At 34.8% G+C, this 18,579-nt stretch overlaps 1 pseudogene; it reads left to right on the top strand.

Annotated features, from left to right (window-relative positions):
* The first annotated feature begins 11,152 nt into the window (after window positions 1–11,152).
* Window positions 11,153–16,893, top strand: LOC148623690 (uncharacterized; annotated as a pseudogene).
* Window positions 16,894–18,579: the final 1,686 nt, after the last annotated feature.

Here is an 18,579-nt window from a genome sequence, read left to right on the forward strand (position 1 = left end):
TAATCATGCTAAACCATAAGCAGAAAGTGATTAGGGTTATAGAGAGAACCAAACATACTCCAGCAGTATGTAGTGGAGGGATCATATAAGTTTGATTAGATGAAATGTAATGGTCACAGATGAGAAACATTTCAATAAGAAGTACTTATTGCTGTTTGGAGTTAGGTGTTTTGAGGAGTAATCAAAGGAACCAAGGTTCTAGCCGTAATCAAAAGAATATAATCCAGGGACAAAGACCAGACATGGAAAACAGACACACGCAACAAAGAATACAAATTAACTAAAATAATACTAAGTAACAAAGGCAAATGAGCAACTCTGACGCCGCTAAAAACATGGACCAGGTGCATCGGTAGGGGAAGCGTCCTCTGCTTTTCTAAAAACACCCGCCGAGTTGCTGACAAAAAGTCAAGTCCGGGTAGAGGAAAGGAAAGCTATGACACCTTGAACAAATCAGATTTCACGGCGCCGATGGACACATCGTAACGATCCACGAGTTCACGATGGCGACCATAAAACTTCTAAAAGGGTGACTTCAATCTTGTAGCAACATAACCCTGTTCCAGAAGCCTATTTGTTAGAATTCTAGCGCGATACAAAAAGTCTGCGTAGTTTCGGCAAGCTCTGGCATAACGTACGAGTTGTGATATGAACACTCCAAACGCAGGTGCTGACGGGATGTTGCCACAGATGAAAGGAAAGTAAAATAGCTGCAAATTGTGTGTCAAAACTGTTAAGTCTATCCCCCATAAACATTGTGTCTATATGAAATGTATGTCCACGCTGGTCCCCAGAAAAAAGGGTTCAACAGGCTGTGGGGGTGTATAAGTCCCATTAGGGGCAATGTCTAGTTAGTAACGGTGACTGTGTTTTTGGTAGGATCAAAAATCAAAACACGCTGTTAAAGATATCCTAAGTAACATTCACGCCAAGCTTGGTTACAATCCATCTAGTAGTTTGAGATGAGAAGATTTTCAAAGCTGGATATGTAAAATTTGGGGGGACCATTTCAAGACCCATAACTCAAACATCCGTCAAAGGATTTCTCAGAAAATTTCGGCATACATGTAGATTCTTCCCATCATGCTGAACAAATTTACTCCCTGCCATGCTACGAAGGACTCATAGCGATGATAATAGCTTACATGGCTCTATGTAAACCCTATTTCAGAATGTTGAAGTGAACAAAAAAAATATATGCCCTATTTCAAAACATAAAAGTGAAAACAAGATTAAACCTACGATAAAATTCAAAAGGTAATTGACACCATATTAGGCACTGACCATTTTTATACGGGGAGGACTGGGATTATATTGAATGGTGAAGAAAATATATTACTTTAAAACAACCCTAACTCAACATAAAATCCCAGCCCCGAAAAGAAATGTTCTGCTTCTTACAACGCCCTTAAGTAAATTATAGTGGTAAGTACAGCCTTCTAAGAAACACAGAAATGAACGGAGAAAGACGTTAAGTAAACAAATAAGGGACAGCGTAAACATATTATAGGTAATGCGGTACACACTGAAAATAAAGATTTTTTAAAAATTTTGTATGGAACAACAGTCGTTGAAATTAGTCCACCTAACATGCAGGGCTAAGTATGTTAATGACTTTTTTTTTCAAAATTCCTACAGCCAACTAGGTTAAAACGCAAACAAGACAAATTGTATGTCAATAACTACTAATAAGACTTTTGAAACAGGATAAGACCAGAATCAAAGTGACCTCTTTTTACCCCTAATTCCTAGTTCCAGTCATAAACCCCGTAAAAGCAATCCAAACCTTCCTTTTAGGTAATGGCACTCAGTTGTACAATTACAAAGAGATTCATTCCCTTTTACTCAAGTTATCATCCAGAATTCAGAAAAAATTCTTGTTTCTACCCCATTTGGCCACTAATTTTACTCGGCTCAGTCGCAATGTCCACAATCATCCCCATACTTTTTATTGTGGTATGACACCATGTAGTAAAATTTTTAGAAAGAGCTGAATTTTGCTAACAATCAAGTTATTGTCCAGATATCTGGAAAACGCTCTTTTCCACTTTTGGTCTCTTCTACCTAATCAGTTCAAATATTAAACCACAAAATCAATCCCAGCAGGATCATAGTGGTACAGAATTTTGTGACACAGTATCCTAGACATTCATATGTTTTTACTTTCCAAAGTTAAATAATTCAAATCTTTGAAAAAAACTTTTTTATGTCCCCTTTTAGCACTTAATTCAAAAACGGTCACCAGGGCCATAACATTCAAAATCAATATCAAATGTTCTTTTGTTGTTTGGAACCTCGTGGTAAAAATTTGTAAAGAACAACCAACTAACATTCAAGTTATCGCACCAAACCAAATGTTTACAGAGGATTCAGATGACGCCACGGACGTCAGACAGCGCCATACCATTCGTGAAATGATAAGATCAAGCAAAGGGATACCATAAAACAATAGAAAATACATCCACATAAACTACGACAAACCTGTACCCAGGGGAATCTTGCGCTCCAACGCTGCATTACATTCGGTATAATAACAGTGAGTAACCATGATTTAACCACGGGAATGATACTAACACTGAAACAGAAAGGGGTACTTTATTCCGTTTCATTACAAAGATATTTCCTAGTTTTATCAATCTGGAGGATAATTTAAAGGCATTTTGTTTAAGTCGTTAATATTGATAGCGAAGTTTTGCACTCGTAATTTCAGTTCTTTACATTCGGACATGATTTGCATAATTATATATTACTACTCCACATTAAGCTGCTGATCGGTGTCGTATTTACCATCATAGTTCTAGCTTCATAGGAGATCAAAATGTACCTCTTAAATACCATACACATGTGTTCTACGTGTGTTTTTTCTTGTATTAGAACAGGAAGTTTACATTAAAAGATGAAATGATCGATTAGAATTGAGCATTACCCAGTTTCCGATTCAGACAGGAGCTCGATACATTTGACTACTTAAATACTTCAATTGCCATAGACGGACAAGATCGATGGCAATTGAAGTATTTAACATCATACACAAAAGAAGCCCATTAAGTCATGTAAGTATGATGAGCTGCCAAACCATTTTAGAACCCAAACTTCTTTCAATCAATTTAAAAGTCTCATTCATGGAATGCAGCTCATGCAAATGCACTGCATGCACATAAACTCAAACTTTTGTTAAAGTATAGTGCTTTTTATATTCTTGTTGAATTATAATTTATATTGCTAGCTTATAGTGTTAACTGATCTGCTATCATCAAGGATAATTTTGGTTATGCTTTTTGCTAGCTGTTTTATTTTTAGCCTTAATTTATTTTTAGTCTAAGTTAATTTTTACATGTTTGCATGTGTGTAATTTAAGAACAGAGCATAGCCTGACATTCCCACATATGATCTGTCTCTTGAATTATTGCCATTTTTATTTGCAAGCTTTTCTCCTTTGTATGTATTTTTATGCCGTTTGTCTTGTGTGTCTTATGTGTATTATTGTTATTGTTATATATGTCGGTTTTAAACTTGTGTTGTAATGTCTTCGTGTACCGACTTCAAAAGTTTTGAACTGTGAACTTTAAACTTTGACTATATAGGTCATACACAGTATTGGTTCCTAATCTGGTTCCCTGATCAATATCATTAGGTACGAGACCACAATTATCTGCCCTTTAGCTTTTCGTTGTATAGTTCCTATAGGTACCAGTATCGTATTGCATATCCCTAAGCGGGTGTACGTCAAAACATGGATGCCATAATAATATAGTGCATTTTCTTTTTGCCTCTCTACAAACTAATGTTTTGTCAAAAGACATGAACAATGACTTAAAAAATAGAGCAAACATCACACTGTAAGATGAAGAACTTTTTTAAAAGAAAATCTAACATAATATCATAAAAATGTTCCACTGAAAAGGTTGGTTTGGTGAGTGCAAAACGAAAGTGAAAGTAGGGAAAATGGCTATTTATAGTTCAAGACTACTTTTCTTTCCAATCTTCGTGGACTCACCCTATTTTCTTTGCGGGAAATTATTTTTTCACATGTCCTTAGAAATGCTACATAAGTGAAAGTTTTATTGAATCAATTTACATATTTTTTAAAAAATCCTAAAAATATGCACTTCACTATAGAAGTCTATGGGAAAATTAATACGATACTGAGACCTATAATAATAGGGGATTTCTCAAAAATTTTTTAGAAACACTTCCTTTCAGAATTTCTCATACTTTTTGTGCTCAAATGGAAGAGGAATAATGAAATTATTTTAGTAGATGTGTTGAAATGAGAAATTTGACATTTAGGTTGTGATTTGGTGAGGTAAAAAAATGTCAAGTTTGTGACATCCGGAAATCATTAAGGGTCATTTTTAGGGTATCTCTGTGTTTATGCATATAAATTGAAAAAGTAATGGTAATTTTTTTTATATTTTTTGTATAAGTTGTTGGAAGGTTCAAATTAACATCCCAGAAAATCTAAATTGAATTGCGCCGGTGGAATTTTTTTTTTAATTACAGAAAGGCTATAAAGAAGATAGTGGGAGAATTAATTGTGGTTTCGTGCCACAAGCGACCCAAAGATCGCTAAAATTTTGAGAGAAACTTGTGGAACGAAACCACTACCCGTACTTCCTCGTAACCAGTTGTTTTGATTGAAAAACATTCAGGTGATCCAAAGAGTAATCATATCTAGCGGAAGTCACTCGATTTTAGAGCATATTACATTCGTGTCATTTCGGATGTTGAAAGCAAGCCAAAATAAGTGGAATTTTTGGTCGTTCTCTCCGCGGGACTCGAACTCGTACCGCTGTGACATCTATGGCAACACCGCCTGCACAAAGTCCAGGGCCCTAAACCACTCGGTCAGCTAGGCTATATATCATTCGTAAAAAGCAACTGTAAACAAAGCGAATTTTGTCTCGTTTTCAGCAATTTCATATAAAAACGGCCTGTCGTGACCCTCAAATGCATACTAGTATCGGGCATTTCTTTTGCCATCAATTAGTCTGCAGAGTTTTCAAATTTTCCATAAATGCTCTCATTTCCGAAAAAAAACAAGCAATATTAATTTAGCGCCGGGTTAGATGGTTTTGCATTCTTGCAACGGTATCATTTGATACAAAATTAAATGCAGCTCTACCTTAAAAACAAGCAGATGCTTTTAAAGGGCGATTCATGCATTTCTTAATACCAAATATTTCTTATTCCAAATCCTTCTGTAGGCCCCGTAGAAACTATATTAGGAAAAATAAGTGCAAATAAAAGTAGTCCGCTGGAGATATTAAAACTTAAAATTTGGTTATGTTCTACTACAGAAAAAGTACGAGGAAATTTCCCGCCAGATTTGTACACTATAACCAGCCAAAAAATATTTCAAGATACGTAGGAAAACACAAATATTTTTTGACTGGTAATCATTCAGTAGGCCTCACAGACTGTATTCAAAAATAAAAGTGCAAATGAAAGTTGCCCACTGGAGATACTGCTACTTATATTTTGGTTACTATGTTCTACTACAGGACATGAACACAGGAAGAGTTCTTTTTAGGACCTAACAAATGTATTTATACAGTTTCATTGATTGCTTGGAAAAATGAAGATATTTACATAACACTGTAACAATAAAGTTGAAAATGATAGCACTTTCCGTATATCCGTTACATCCTTCATTTCGTGTATTATAAAGCTAGAACATCGTTGTTTCTAGGAGCTAATTCGACTGTCTTTGTGGATATAAACCAATAAAATCCCATCCCCCTAAAATCTTTCGTAACACAGTGTTAGCCAATCATTTACACGATATGAGTGACGCCGACAATCATCTGACTGTTCCTATGCTTGGTTTAATTTTCGTTTTCGTGCTTTGTTCGGCTAGATCCTTTAATATCAGTTTCCGCTATATAGATGACGTTATCTTTAAAAAATCTTAATTTCGGGGATTTGATACATCGCATCTACCCCAAAGATAAAGAATACTTCAGACACTGTAATGTCAGCCTCATATCTTGGCCTACACTTAGAAATCGATGGTAAAGGAAAACTATTGACCAAACTTTACGACAAACGTGATAACTTTTCGTTCAGAATTGTCAACTTCCCATCACCACCTGCGTATGGAGTGTTGATATCACAACTCATGCCAGAGCTTGCCGAAACTACGCAGACTTTTTGTATCGCGCTAGAATTCTAACAAATAGGCTTCTGGAACATGGTTATGTTGCTACAAGATTGAAGTCATCACTACAGAAGTTTTATGGTCGTCATCATGAACTCGTGGATCGTTATGGTGTATTCATCTGCACCATGAAAAGTGATTTATTCAACGGGTCATAGTTTTCCTTTCCTCGTTTGTTTACCCCGGACTTGACTTTTTATGGCAACTTGGCGAGTGTTTCTAGAAAAAACAGAGGACGCTTACCCTACCGGTGCACCTGGTTCATGCACCCAGTTTTTAGTGGAGTCCGAGTTGCTCATTTGCTTTCGTTGCTTTGTATGTATTATTTTAGTTACTTTATGTTCTTTGTTGTGTAAGTCTGTTTTCCATGTCTGGTCTTTGTCCCTGGATTGCATTCTTTTGATTACCGCTATAACATTGGTTCCATTGATTACTCTTACATATATATTCAATACTGATAGACCCAGTTTGCACTCATATGTGTAATACATGACGGACTGAAATGTTTCTTAACGTCCTTGGCTGTCGTTTGGGGTCTCTCACGGACGATGTAAAGCATCAAAGCGTTTACACAGTCCCCGGGCATAGTCAAACCCGTGAATGTGGGTCATTGTGTATTCGGGGAAATTAATTGTCATGTGACCATGTTTATTCATTAAATTCATTAAAGTTAATGCATTATCACGTGATTTATTGTCGACCGGTGACCTAGTGATCTAATTTGTAATATGCACGCTATATACAGCGTTGTATAGCCTACAGAATCATTTGCTGATTCTTTGACCCAAGCAAAATACTTTTTGGGATGAAAGCAATACTTTCCAGTGCATGCCAGTCAATTGATGAAAGGCCGAAAAAAAAATAATGTTATGTTCCCGAGCACTATTCTAAAATTGTTTAGGGTCGGTAGGTAGGGATTTTTATTTTCACTTGATATTTTTTAAATGAAATAAATCATAAAGATACAATCAAAACCAAATATTTGCAAAGACTAAACATGTAATAAACTTAGTCCACAGCTTAATCCCTTTTGGGATTCAGCGCATGAGTATTTTTTTGTTTTTGTTTTGACGGAGGTGGTAAACAAATATCTCAAGTGCCGAATTCCAAAAATGGTTTATCCACGAACAAGATCACACTCATGGCATATGCGTTTTCAATTTTCTTCTTTTTTTTTTCTAAAAGACAATCTGCACAATTTTTACGTTATTTTTTTTCTTGAAAATTTTAAATAAAAACCTATGAGTAGGGGGTCTGAAGGAGGGTCAGTAGGGTGACCGGAGACATTTTGTTTAGGCTAAACGGATGGTCTATTTTTTATCCTTTGCTAGAGAACTATTTAACTAGGACCAATGTAAAAACAAAGACATTATAGATGTAAATTCTTAGCAAATCATACACTACTAATTTGTCCTAAGGAAGAGTAATTAACAGGCTTTTTAGAATGTCCAAATCCCGAATTTGCCTATATATATGTGTGTGTGTGTGTGTTTATTTAACAGTAAAGTGTCACCGAAAAATGGTGCTGACAGCGACGTCATCATCGGCGGCGTCCGTGTCACTTGATTTTCGTGCGATGACTTTATGTTATGGTTGATCAGTTGTTATGAATTTTTGATGTGATTTTACTAACTACTAATTAATGATTGCTCCTATTTAATTTTATGGCCCTTATCATTTTAGAATTAGGGCCATCCATGTAACTGACAGATACACCACTGTCGGTTTCTGTTAATCTAAAAAACTGAGAGGCCCATAATGTTACCAAGCTAACCTACATAAAGTGAAATGGCAAATCCTTATTAACATGACATAGCAAGTTCAACACATTTAGTAACACATGTTAATATATATTTATAAACATGTGCATAATTCAATTATTGATTTCAGTAAAGGGAGGGAACGACCAAAAATTTGCATCGCAAATTTAACAGTTCTAACATCGTTGGGAATTTTTCAGACCTTTAAATATATATATATGGTCGTTCCCTCCGCGGTACTCGAACTCGTACCGCTGTGACATCTATGGCAACACCGTCTGCACAATGTCGAGTGGTCTATAGCCTAGCTGGTCGAGTGGTCTAGGGCGCTGGACTTTGTGCAGGCGGTGTTGCCATAGATGTCACAGCGGTACGAGTTCGAGTCCCGCGGAGGGAACGACCAAAAATTTGCATCGCAAATTTAACAGTTCTAACATCGTTGGGAATTTTTCAGACCTTTCTATACGTTTACATATCTTCCCTGTATCAATTTGATCCGATGGAGCAGTGTAGCGAATAGAGTCGTCACATTCTGAGACGTTGTATATATATATGTGTGTGTGTGTGTGTGTGTGTATTTTATTTCCTCTATATGTTCGGTTGCCTCGCGAATAGCTGCTTTGCTGGGATCATTGTCTGTCACAGACTGACTTAAGTGCAAGTTTAACACGATGAAGTTCTGTTTTTATTTCTATGTTAAATGAGCGTAAGTCACTTAAATCTTTTGCTTGTTTCTCACTAAGTTCTTGCCACTCTTAGATTTCTCTATTCAAACTGATTTTGCAATTAGTTTTTTATTCATGACACGATATTCTTCTATCTCCATTTCATGTTTCTGTTTTAGCACTTCGGTATCATCTTTTAACTGTTGGACTCTTTTCGCTGTCTAGTTCTTTCGAACGGCCCTTTTCGATACTCTCTGCCTCATTTACAAAAATTTCAAATATCTTTATATTTTCATGAAGTGCCGAAAGTTCAAATTTAAGTTTGTTGTTGCCATCCTGAAGTTCAGAATTACCTTCAGTTAACTGTTTCACTTGATGCCTTAATTTGTTTGAGCGAGCAGCTCGTTCTAAAAACGCTGAATGATTGAAATCAATCTCATTTTGAAGATGTTACATCTCTAGTTTAAAGCCACTATGCATATCCGTCACAGTATCTAAGAATTCAGAATCGTCCAACTCGGAAAAGGGAAAATTATTACACCATTTCTGCATACTGAACTTGTTTAGTCTGTCTTTATCTCGTCTGATCTTGTTCGCTGATTTGGGTCTTCTACAATCTGACTTACACTCCTTGATTCAATGTCCAGACTCCAAATCGAAAGCACTTACTTTTAGATTGTTTCCTTTCATGGAAAAAGAATTCCAGTATGTCCATAAAGTTTTGATGTATGTTCCCTTATGAAGGGTTGATTTTCATCCCATCTTCCGGTCTGTTGTTGAATCCAAAGGTTATGATTCGGATATTGAAACCTGTTTATCTGATAAAATTTAACGTTTATTTCGGGTTCTTACTACGCAAACTTGTAGCTAAGGAATAAGGACGCCTACAAGATGCCCGGGTTCTCCACCAATTATAACCCTTTAAATTGGCGGGTTACAGTCTACATGCATATGGTCTTTAATTGACGGTTTATGGCATGAGATGCAATAATTGCAAAGTCCCAGTACACTATATACAACTTTATTTACATCTGGTGAAAATACATCTGTACAGTTCGGAAGTCAAGGATATACTCCTCGATTAAACTAGACAAAACCTGTCCTATATTTTTACAGAGGATCATAAAACACTAATAACATTCAGAATTTTGAGATATTACATCATTTAGCGATAATTGCTATATTGTCAAATTTGCTAGAGGCGACTTCTCAGCTCAATGACAAACATCAAGATTAACAGGGGATTAAAGAAGAATTAGGCAACCAAAGTCCATTACAAATAAATAAATATAGATACTATAGCTGAATCACGCTGTGCACGTTCACCTCCCCGATCTATGCCTGTTAATTTGTAGCCACGCGATAACAAATGACCACGGAGTTCATCTAGACGTTTGTTAGGGGTATCGTCAGATGAGCTGAATTCGGAGAGTCTTGCTGTATGGTATGCTTTTAGTACAATGTTTTAGATGACAACTATTTGGAGACACTTATTGGTGACTATCAGTTGGTTTACTATGAAGATCCATTGACATTTCACCGTCTCTTACAGACGTAGTATGATCCAAAAATGTAATTGTAGTGTCAGAAATTTCATGGGTGAATTTGATCACAGACCCTTGGTACCAAGATTTTTTTTATTCACAAAAAACATCATAAAATCATTTTGCTTCCATATTTCATATGAGATATTATGTGTGTTCTCAGACATGTCCGCTTGCTATTTAATGCTGTTTATACTATGCCCAGTTTTTCTCCTTCAACAAATATGGAAACAAAATGATTTAATGATATTTTGGTGATTAAAAAACAATCCTGGTCCCAAATGCCTGTGGCCTGGAAAGGGTGCTAAAGGACATTAGTTTATTAAGTGATTCCGTATTTACTAAGTGATTCCGTAGACAAAAACAGACGAAAAGGAAGTCTATAAAGAAGAAGAATAAGAGTGGTGCACTCGATAATTCGGGTGAAAATATAGGTGTAAACAAATCATCGTGTCCACATACCGAGTCAGAGACCGTTAATCCAAATGTAAACATTGCCAACATGAACAATGTAAACAATACACAACAATCACAATTTAATCAATCTGATATACAATTTATGTATCAACAAGCCCCTGCATATCTTCTGCAAAATGTATGTTCAAGCCCTATACCAGGAATGTACCCTCCCCACAATATGCAAAATGTGTCACCCATTATCCAGAACCAGTGGCCAGGACGGACAGTTTCCAGATTAAACTTAATAAAACTGACCAAATTGACAGTCTTATTATTTCAATAAATGCAAAAGTCACCCGTCTCGAACAGGGTACTAAAAGTTTGGGTGAATGTTTGGAACAGGTAGAAAAATGCACTCAACTCATTAGTGATGATTATGATAAACAGAAGAAGGAATAAAGGAAAGGTGAAATTAAAGAACTGAGTAAGGAGATGAACAATATTTCCAAACAGCGAAGATGTGCCTGATGAGTTTGAAAACGACCTCAAAGCTTCTTTAGAAAAATTTTTGAAAGTGAGAGTGCCCAGTTAAAAGAAATCATAATCGATATAGAATTTAAAACAATGTCGAACAATTTGATATTTTATAATTTACCACAGAATGAGGATGAAATTTGTGCTGATGTTGTCATCAATTTTTGTAAAGATACCCTAAGGCCTGACAATACAGAACAAATCGGTGTCCCCGATGTCCATCGAATTGGGAACATTGGACCGAAAATTAGACCTATCCTTGTGAAGTTTGTATCACCTGAACATCGAGCGTCAGTGTGCAATGGTATCTGTAAGTCTAGTTCTAGTTTCATTTTCCTAACCGGAATTACCGATGTAGGATGTATTGAAATCCGAAGACCAATCTGTAATTTTTTGTTTACTTCCGAGATCTAGAAACGCTGCATTTACAATGCAAAATTTTCTATTTCATGCTTTTTAACGCTTTTATCAAGTAGAAATAGATATTTGTCATTTTTTATTGGCACTTTTACACGAAAAGGTGTTTAGCTTTTTGTAATGAACTCAACGCTCTGTAAGTAATAAATCTCCATGCATTTGAATGGTAGACTCGTACCCATTCCCGTAAAACCATCGAGTCACAAGACGAGACTTGCATAGTACCCTATATAGTGTACGGTATGGTTCAAAAGTACTACATAGTGATGAGGCGAAGTATATAAACCGACTGATCAGCAAAAAGTGTCGTTTAATCAACAAAATTTCCGGTTATGCGATAAAATAAACCGATAAATCAATAAAAAAAAATACCGATTATGCGATATTTACAGTTTTTTAACCGATTAATCACATTTATTGTGGTTCGGTTGAATATAACGTACGTCCTCATCGGTTTAAAAGTAATAATGTCGCATAATCGCTATTTAGCGTAATAAAATTTAAATTGACAGTAATATGTCTGAAATGTGATGATGTTGATTGGTTGCTTCAACTGAATTGGGGTCGGGCTACTTACACGAATAGCAAGTTCTTGCAGTTATTTCATTTGACAAATTGAATTTTACTTCATTTTGTAATATGATACTATGTCAATACATTCCATCGAATAGGTTTGCAAACTGTACAAGACAAAAATGTCATTAAAGACGGCCTGCGGAAACGTTATAACATATTAAACTAAAATGTGTAACGCTTTACATCCCTGACAACATGCCATTCAAACGAATTGACACATGTCCGTGCCTCCTACCTATAGAGGTTCTTTTAGTTCTTACGTGGTGACTAAGGTCAATTATCGGTTAATCGGTAAAAATACTTTTGAACCACATGGACGATAACAGAAAAAATAGCACTTAACCACTAATCAAGCAAATTTCACAAAACAATCGCATATGCGATATTAATTGTCGATTATTCGGTTTTAACATCGAACAAACGATATCAAATACTGGATATGCGACATTATTTGTCGATTAATCGCTACTTTGGTACCGGTTAATCACCTTTTTTACTGCAAACCCACAAATAAATACTTTTGAACCCTTTGGTACACCATAATGCAAAATCTCGAGGGTTCAACTTTTGGTATTTCAGGACAATTACTGATCGAGATTTAAAATCGTAGAAAGAATTTTTTACCACGTATGAAAGAACTGCGGGATTGTGATGTTAAAGCATATTTTGTCAGAGACAAAATTTACGTGACCGGAAAAGAGTACAAACCCTAGCTGCGGGTCGCCGAATGGGACTCTTGTGGTTTTGTACTCAAAATTAAATTTTGTAGACAAAAGTGAATTTTGTTCAACAAAAATGAGTTCAGATTAACAAAATTTCTAACATACTACAAATCTAAACTTTGTCATATAAAGTAATCTTTAAGTGGGCAAAATTTATTTTTGTCATGACAAAGTTCATTCTTGTATCACAAACTTTACTTTTGTTGCCTAATTTGGATATTGGGTAACAAAAGTCAATTTTGTATGGAATTCATTTAGTTTGGGTTCTGTGACCTAATATGCATACAAAACTGAGAAATATTATGACAAAATAAAATTTTGTCACAAAATTCATCTTTGTGTTTTCAAAATCGAATTCTGTCATAACAAAATCACTTTTGCATACAATTTAACACAAAAGTTAATTTTGTGTCACAAAAGTCAATTTTGTATGCAAATTAGTTTACAGAATCCTTTGGATCTGCAAATAAATTCTCTCATCACGATTTTGTAGGAAGGTTTCTCATTGGATATAGCAATCGCGGGTCTTGTAAACGCAGGTTTCCGATTACTTCGAGCAAGGACATATCATATGAATGATGAGATATTCTGCAAAGTAAGTAATACCTAATAAAGTATTACTTACTTTTACAGAATAGCGCATCAACCATATGATATGCTTGCCCGAAGTAATCGGAAACCTGGGAGACCCGCGTTTACTATATCTAATGAGAGGCCTTATTACAAAATTGTAATGAGAGAATTCATTTGCATATGCAAAGGATTCTGTAAACTAATTTGCATACAAAATTAACTTTTGTGACACAAAACTGAATTTCTCTCACAAAATTGACTTTTGTGACACTAAATAGACTTTTTGTCTCACAAAATTTATTTTTGTGACACAAAATTTATTTTGATTACAAAAAGATCAAGTCTCATTCGGCGCCCCGTACTAGCGGTTACACAGAGAACAAAATAAAACTTTAAAATCTTGGAACATTAATGGTCTAGAATCGTGTCATGATGATAATGATTTTATTGATTTCGTAAATAATTATGATGTTCTATTTTTTGTGAAACTTGGTTAGGTAAAGAAAATTTATTGGATATTGAAGGTTTTACAAATGTTACTTATGTAAATAAAAAAATATAGACCAAAGACAAAAAGGAGGTATTGCTATTTTTGTAAAAAAAAAAAAAAAGTTTATGATGGTATGTCTTTTGAGAAAGATTATGATCATGGTATAGTGTTAATAAAATTTTCAAAATTATTTTAATCAATTTGAAAAATGATATTTTCATTTGTTTTACTTACATTCCACATGAGTGGTCTAATATTTATAATATTTCTGAGATGATTTTCACGATGATATTGGTAATATTATCCTTGAATATAAAGATAAAAATTTTTGTTTGTGGTGATATGAACAGTCGTAAGGGTGAAATATCTGATTGTCTCGAGATCGATAATTTAGATAGGTTTGTTGACAGTGTTGGGCCCGATATAATACCCAATATTTCTAAACGATGCTCTATGGACAAAACTGTTAACGCATTCGGCCGAAAGTTGTTACAACTGTGCTATGATACATGTCATACTATCGCGAATGGTCGAATGGGTACAGACTTACTGGGAAAGTATACATTTGTACCTCCAAAGGTCACAGTGTTAATGACTATTTGCTCCTAAATCCAGAAGACTATGAACTAGTGAGTGATTTTGATATTTTAGACTTTACCGAATTTTCAGATCATGCCCCAGTGTCATTTGACTTATGTATATGTAGTGATATTTTTAATGGTAGTTTATCGAGAACACATAAATATTTGCGTTGGGATTCGGACCGAAATCAGGAATATATACAACTTTTATCTGAATAACATGAACAATTGTTGGCCCTGGTACATAATGTATCGAGTAGCGTTGATGTTCATAATTCAGTAAAGGAAATTAGCCATACTTTATATGACAATGCGTTCAAGATTTCCAGAAACAGTGTAGTGATAGACAATTCTACCAACGATAAGAAAAATAATAATGAACATGAATGGTTTGACGACAATTGTAAACGCGAGAGGCAAACATTTCACACGATGCGTAATTTTATCAACGACATCCGATGGCCACTAATCGCCGACAGTATATTTTAGTCAGAAGTAGGTATAACAAAACTAAACGTGTAGTTCGGTGCTAAAGGTATTAAGCTTTGTGAGATTGCCAGAACTAACCCACGCAGATTTTGATCAGCAGTTAGGCCTGAAATAAATCGAAAAACTTGACAATGACTTGTTACTTGATCACTTCGAACAATTACTTTGCGGGGAACCACCTGATGTTTGTGAGGAAGTTAATAGATAATTCGTAATTAAATGACATTACAATTGACTTTCTTGATTCTGAAACTTCAGAAGAAATTGTGGAAGCAAAAGTTAAGCTCAAGTCTCGGGAAAGCGCCGGCAATGACAATATTATAAGTGAAATGTTTTGGGCGAATCCAGATTTCTTTGTTCGAATTTTTAAAACTTCATTCAATTTTATGTTTAATAATGGAATATTTCCAGAATTCTGGTCTGAAGGAATAGTTATAGCAGTGCCGAAAAGTGGAGATTTGTCTGATCCTAATAACTATCGATCGATTATTCTAGTAAGTGTTCTGTCGAAATCATTTACTTACATTTAAACAAAGTGAATGTTGAGTTGAGTGGAAGATGAAGAAAAACTTATTGATGACCAGTTTATATTTCGTCCGGGTCGTTCAACTATTGACGCTATTTTCGTTTTACATGGAATTATACAACATATATACTACACCAAAATCTTAAGGTATATTGTTCGTTGGCTTTCGCAAAGCCTTCGATAAAGTTATTTGTAGGATTTTATGGTATAAGCTGTTACAAAGTGGCTTAAGCAGTAAATTCATATCTATAGTTAAATCTGTATGCGAAAGTGTCCGTTTGAGAATTAGATCTGATGGATGTTTATCTGATGCTTTTGATAACTATCTAGGAGTCAAACAGGGTGAACTCTGGTCACCTCTTTTATTCCTGTTCTTTTTTAATGACATTATTCAGGTAGACGATAGTAACGATATATTTAAACTTATTGGTTATTTGATATGTTTGATATTGTTTGCTGACGACACAGTTCTTTTTGCTAAGTCGCTAAATACATTGCAGATTTTGTTGATAGACGTTCAATTTACTACAGGAAGTGGAACATTATTTTAATTGAAAATTTGTACAAACACAGGACAGAATATCACAACAAGGATTAAGAGCGCTTTCATCTTTGATTAATTCATTCAAAAAGGTTTTTATTACGATGAAGCAGAAGTGTGTATTACTCGATAGTATGGTTGGATCTGCTTTGAACTATGCCTCAGAAATTTGGGGGTTTGATCGGGCCAACGATGTCGAAATTATTTTTAAACGTTTTTGTCGTAACGTTCTTAGACTAGATAGAAATGTACCAACATCATTTTACATGGCAAACTTGGCCACTTGTCAATGTGTATTTTACGTAAATATAGAATTATCAAATATTAGTTAAGCACTATATATGAGAAGCCTAGAATTGTATATGATGTTTATAAACTTTTATGTACTGATGCCTCTCATGGCAAAGTAAATTGGGCTTATAAAGTTCGTGATTTATTTTATAGCCTTGGTTTGAACAATATATGGCTGGATCAAGATAACAGTAATGTTTCATTTGAATTTATCAAAAACCGTATTGTATTGTAGTAACTGTGAAAATTTATATTTTTATAGCTCATATAAAATCGATTTTGCTTTTGAAAATTATTTATATTATGATTATAATATTGTATTATTAACCAAATTGCGTAGTGGTACTTTGAAATTTTGTATTGAAACTGTTAGATATGACAATACCTCTAGATATAATAGAATCTGTAAATGCTGTTATATGAATTGCATGGAAGAATATCATTTCATTTTGACATGTCCTACATTTAGATCAATGAGATGTCATTTCTTACCTAAATATTATTATTCGTGGCCTAATACTCATTAACTTAAACATTTGTTACAAGCAAGATCATGCAGTTTAAAAGAAAAAAAAACCGTCAGTATCTAAGTGCGGCTTGGAAACTAAGGGCTAAAATTGTTTGAAGCTTATTTCATACTTTCACTATATTTAGATATAACTCATTCATATTATACTACATATTGTATGTTCTCTGTCATATCTGTCAAATATGTATATTGTGTTATTTGCTATAACATTGTTATCCTGATGCAGAAGTAATCAAGGGAACCAAGGATATAGCGGTAATCAAAAGAATGTAATCCAGGGACAAAGACCAGATATGGAAAACAGAAAATCATACATACAAAGTAACAAAAGTAAATGAGCAACTCAGACTCCACTAAAAACTGGGAGCATGGACCAGGTGCACCGGTAGGGTAAGCGTCCTCTGCTTTTCTAAAAACACCCGCCGAGTTGCTCATAAAAAGACAAGTCTGGGGTAGACAAACGAAGAAAGGTAAACTATGACCCTTTGAATAAATCAGTTTTCATGGTGCTGATGGATACATCATAACGATCCACGAGTTCATGATGACGACCATAAAACTTCTGTAGTGATGACTTCAATCTTGTAGCAACATAACCCTGTTCCAGAAGCCTATTTGTTAGAGTTCTAGCGCGATACAATAAGTCTGCGTAGTTTCGACAAGCTCTGGCATAACGTATGAGTTGTGATATGAACACTCCATACGCAGGAGCCGAAGGGATGTTGCCACAGATGAAAGGAAAGTTGACAATTCTGAATGAAAAGTCATCACGTTTGTCGTAAAGTTTGGTCAATAGTTTTCCTTTACCATCGATTTCTAAGTGTATGTCAAGATATGAGGCTGACTTCACAGTGTCTGTAGTATCCTTTATCTCAAGTTCTTTTGGGTAGATGCGATGTATCAAATCCCCGAAATTAGGATTGTTTAAAGATAATACGTCATCTATATAGCGGAAACTCAGATTGAAGGATCTAGCCAAACGATATTCGTTCTTTCTGATCAAATCAGCTATAAAGTCAGCCTCATAAGAGTGAAGAAATAGGTCAGCAAGTAAAGGAGCACAATTTGTTCCCATTGGAATGCCGACCGTTTGTTGAAAAACACGTCCACCACATTGGACAAATATGTTGTCGATTAAAAATTCCAGCATTTTGTAAACATCTTCCTCTGTATATTTGGAAGATGATTTGGAATTATTTCTTACAAAGTATGAGGAATCTCTACCAAGAACTATATATTTGTATCTAGGTGTACCATCTTTTTTGGAAAAACAACGATGTATAATGTTTTTAAGTCGGGATTTTAACTGAGTATGGGAAATAGAAGTATACAGTGTTGAAAAATCATAGGTTTTAATGCTATGATATTCAGATAATAGTCTTGAAGTGATTGTCTCTAAAAGATCTTTCGAATTTTTCAGGATCCACATTGAATTAATACCACTACGGGAGTAACAAGTGTTATGGTAGGACTGCAGACCCTCTTTGACAGTTGTGAGTATATAAGTTAAAAGTTTTGAAAGAGGTTTGGTGGTACATAAAGTATTAAATGTAATCGAGGTAAAACAAAACTGATGAAATAAATAAAACAAATATAACAGTTACATGTAAATAAACCTAAATAAACTAAATGTACATGAACACGCTTTTTTTTTATGTACGAATTTATTAATTTTTGAAATGTTAGAATTTATTTATAAGGAACGACTGTAATCTTTTGGGCTTTCATATTAAGAAAAATCCGCTATGTGAACGCCCAAAATTAAGGTTCTTTCTCAATGAA

The sequence above is a fragment of the Perna viridis genome, chromosome 2, assembly GCF_037379345.1.
Source record: "Perna viridis isolate PV_CMFRI_1.1 ecotype Kerala chromosome 2, ASM3737934v1, whole genome shotgun sequence".
Classification (NCBI taxonomy): Eukaryota; Metazoa; Mollusca; class Bivalvia; order Mytilida; family Mytilidae; genus Perna; species Perna viridis.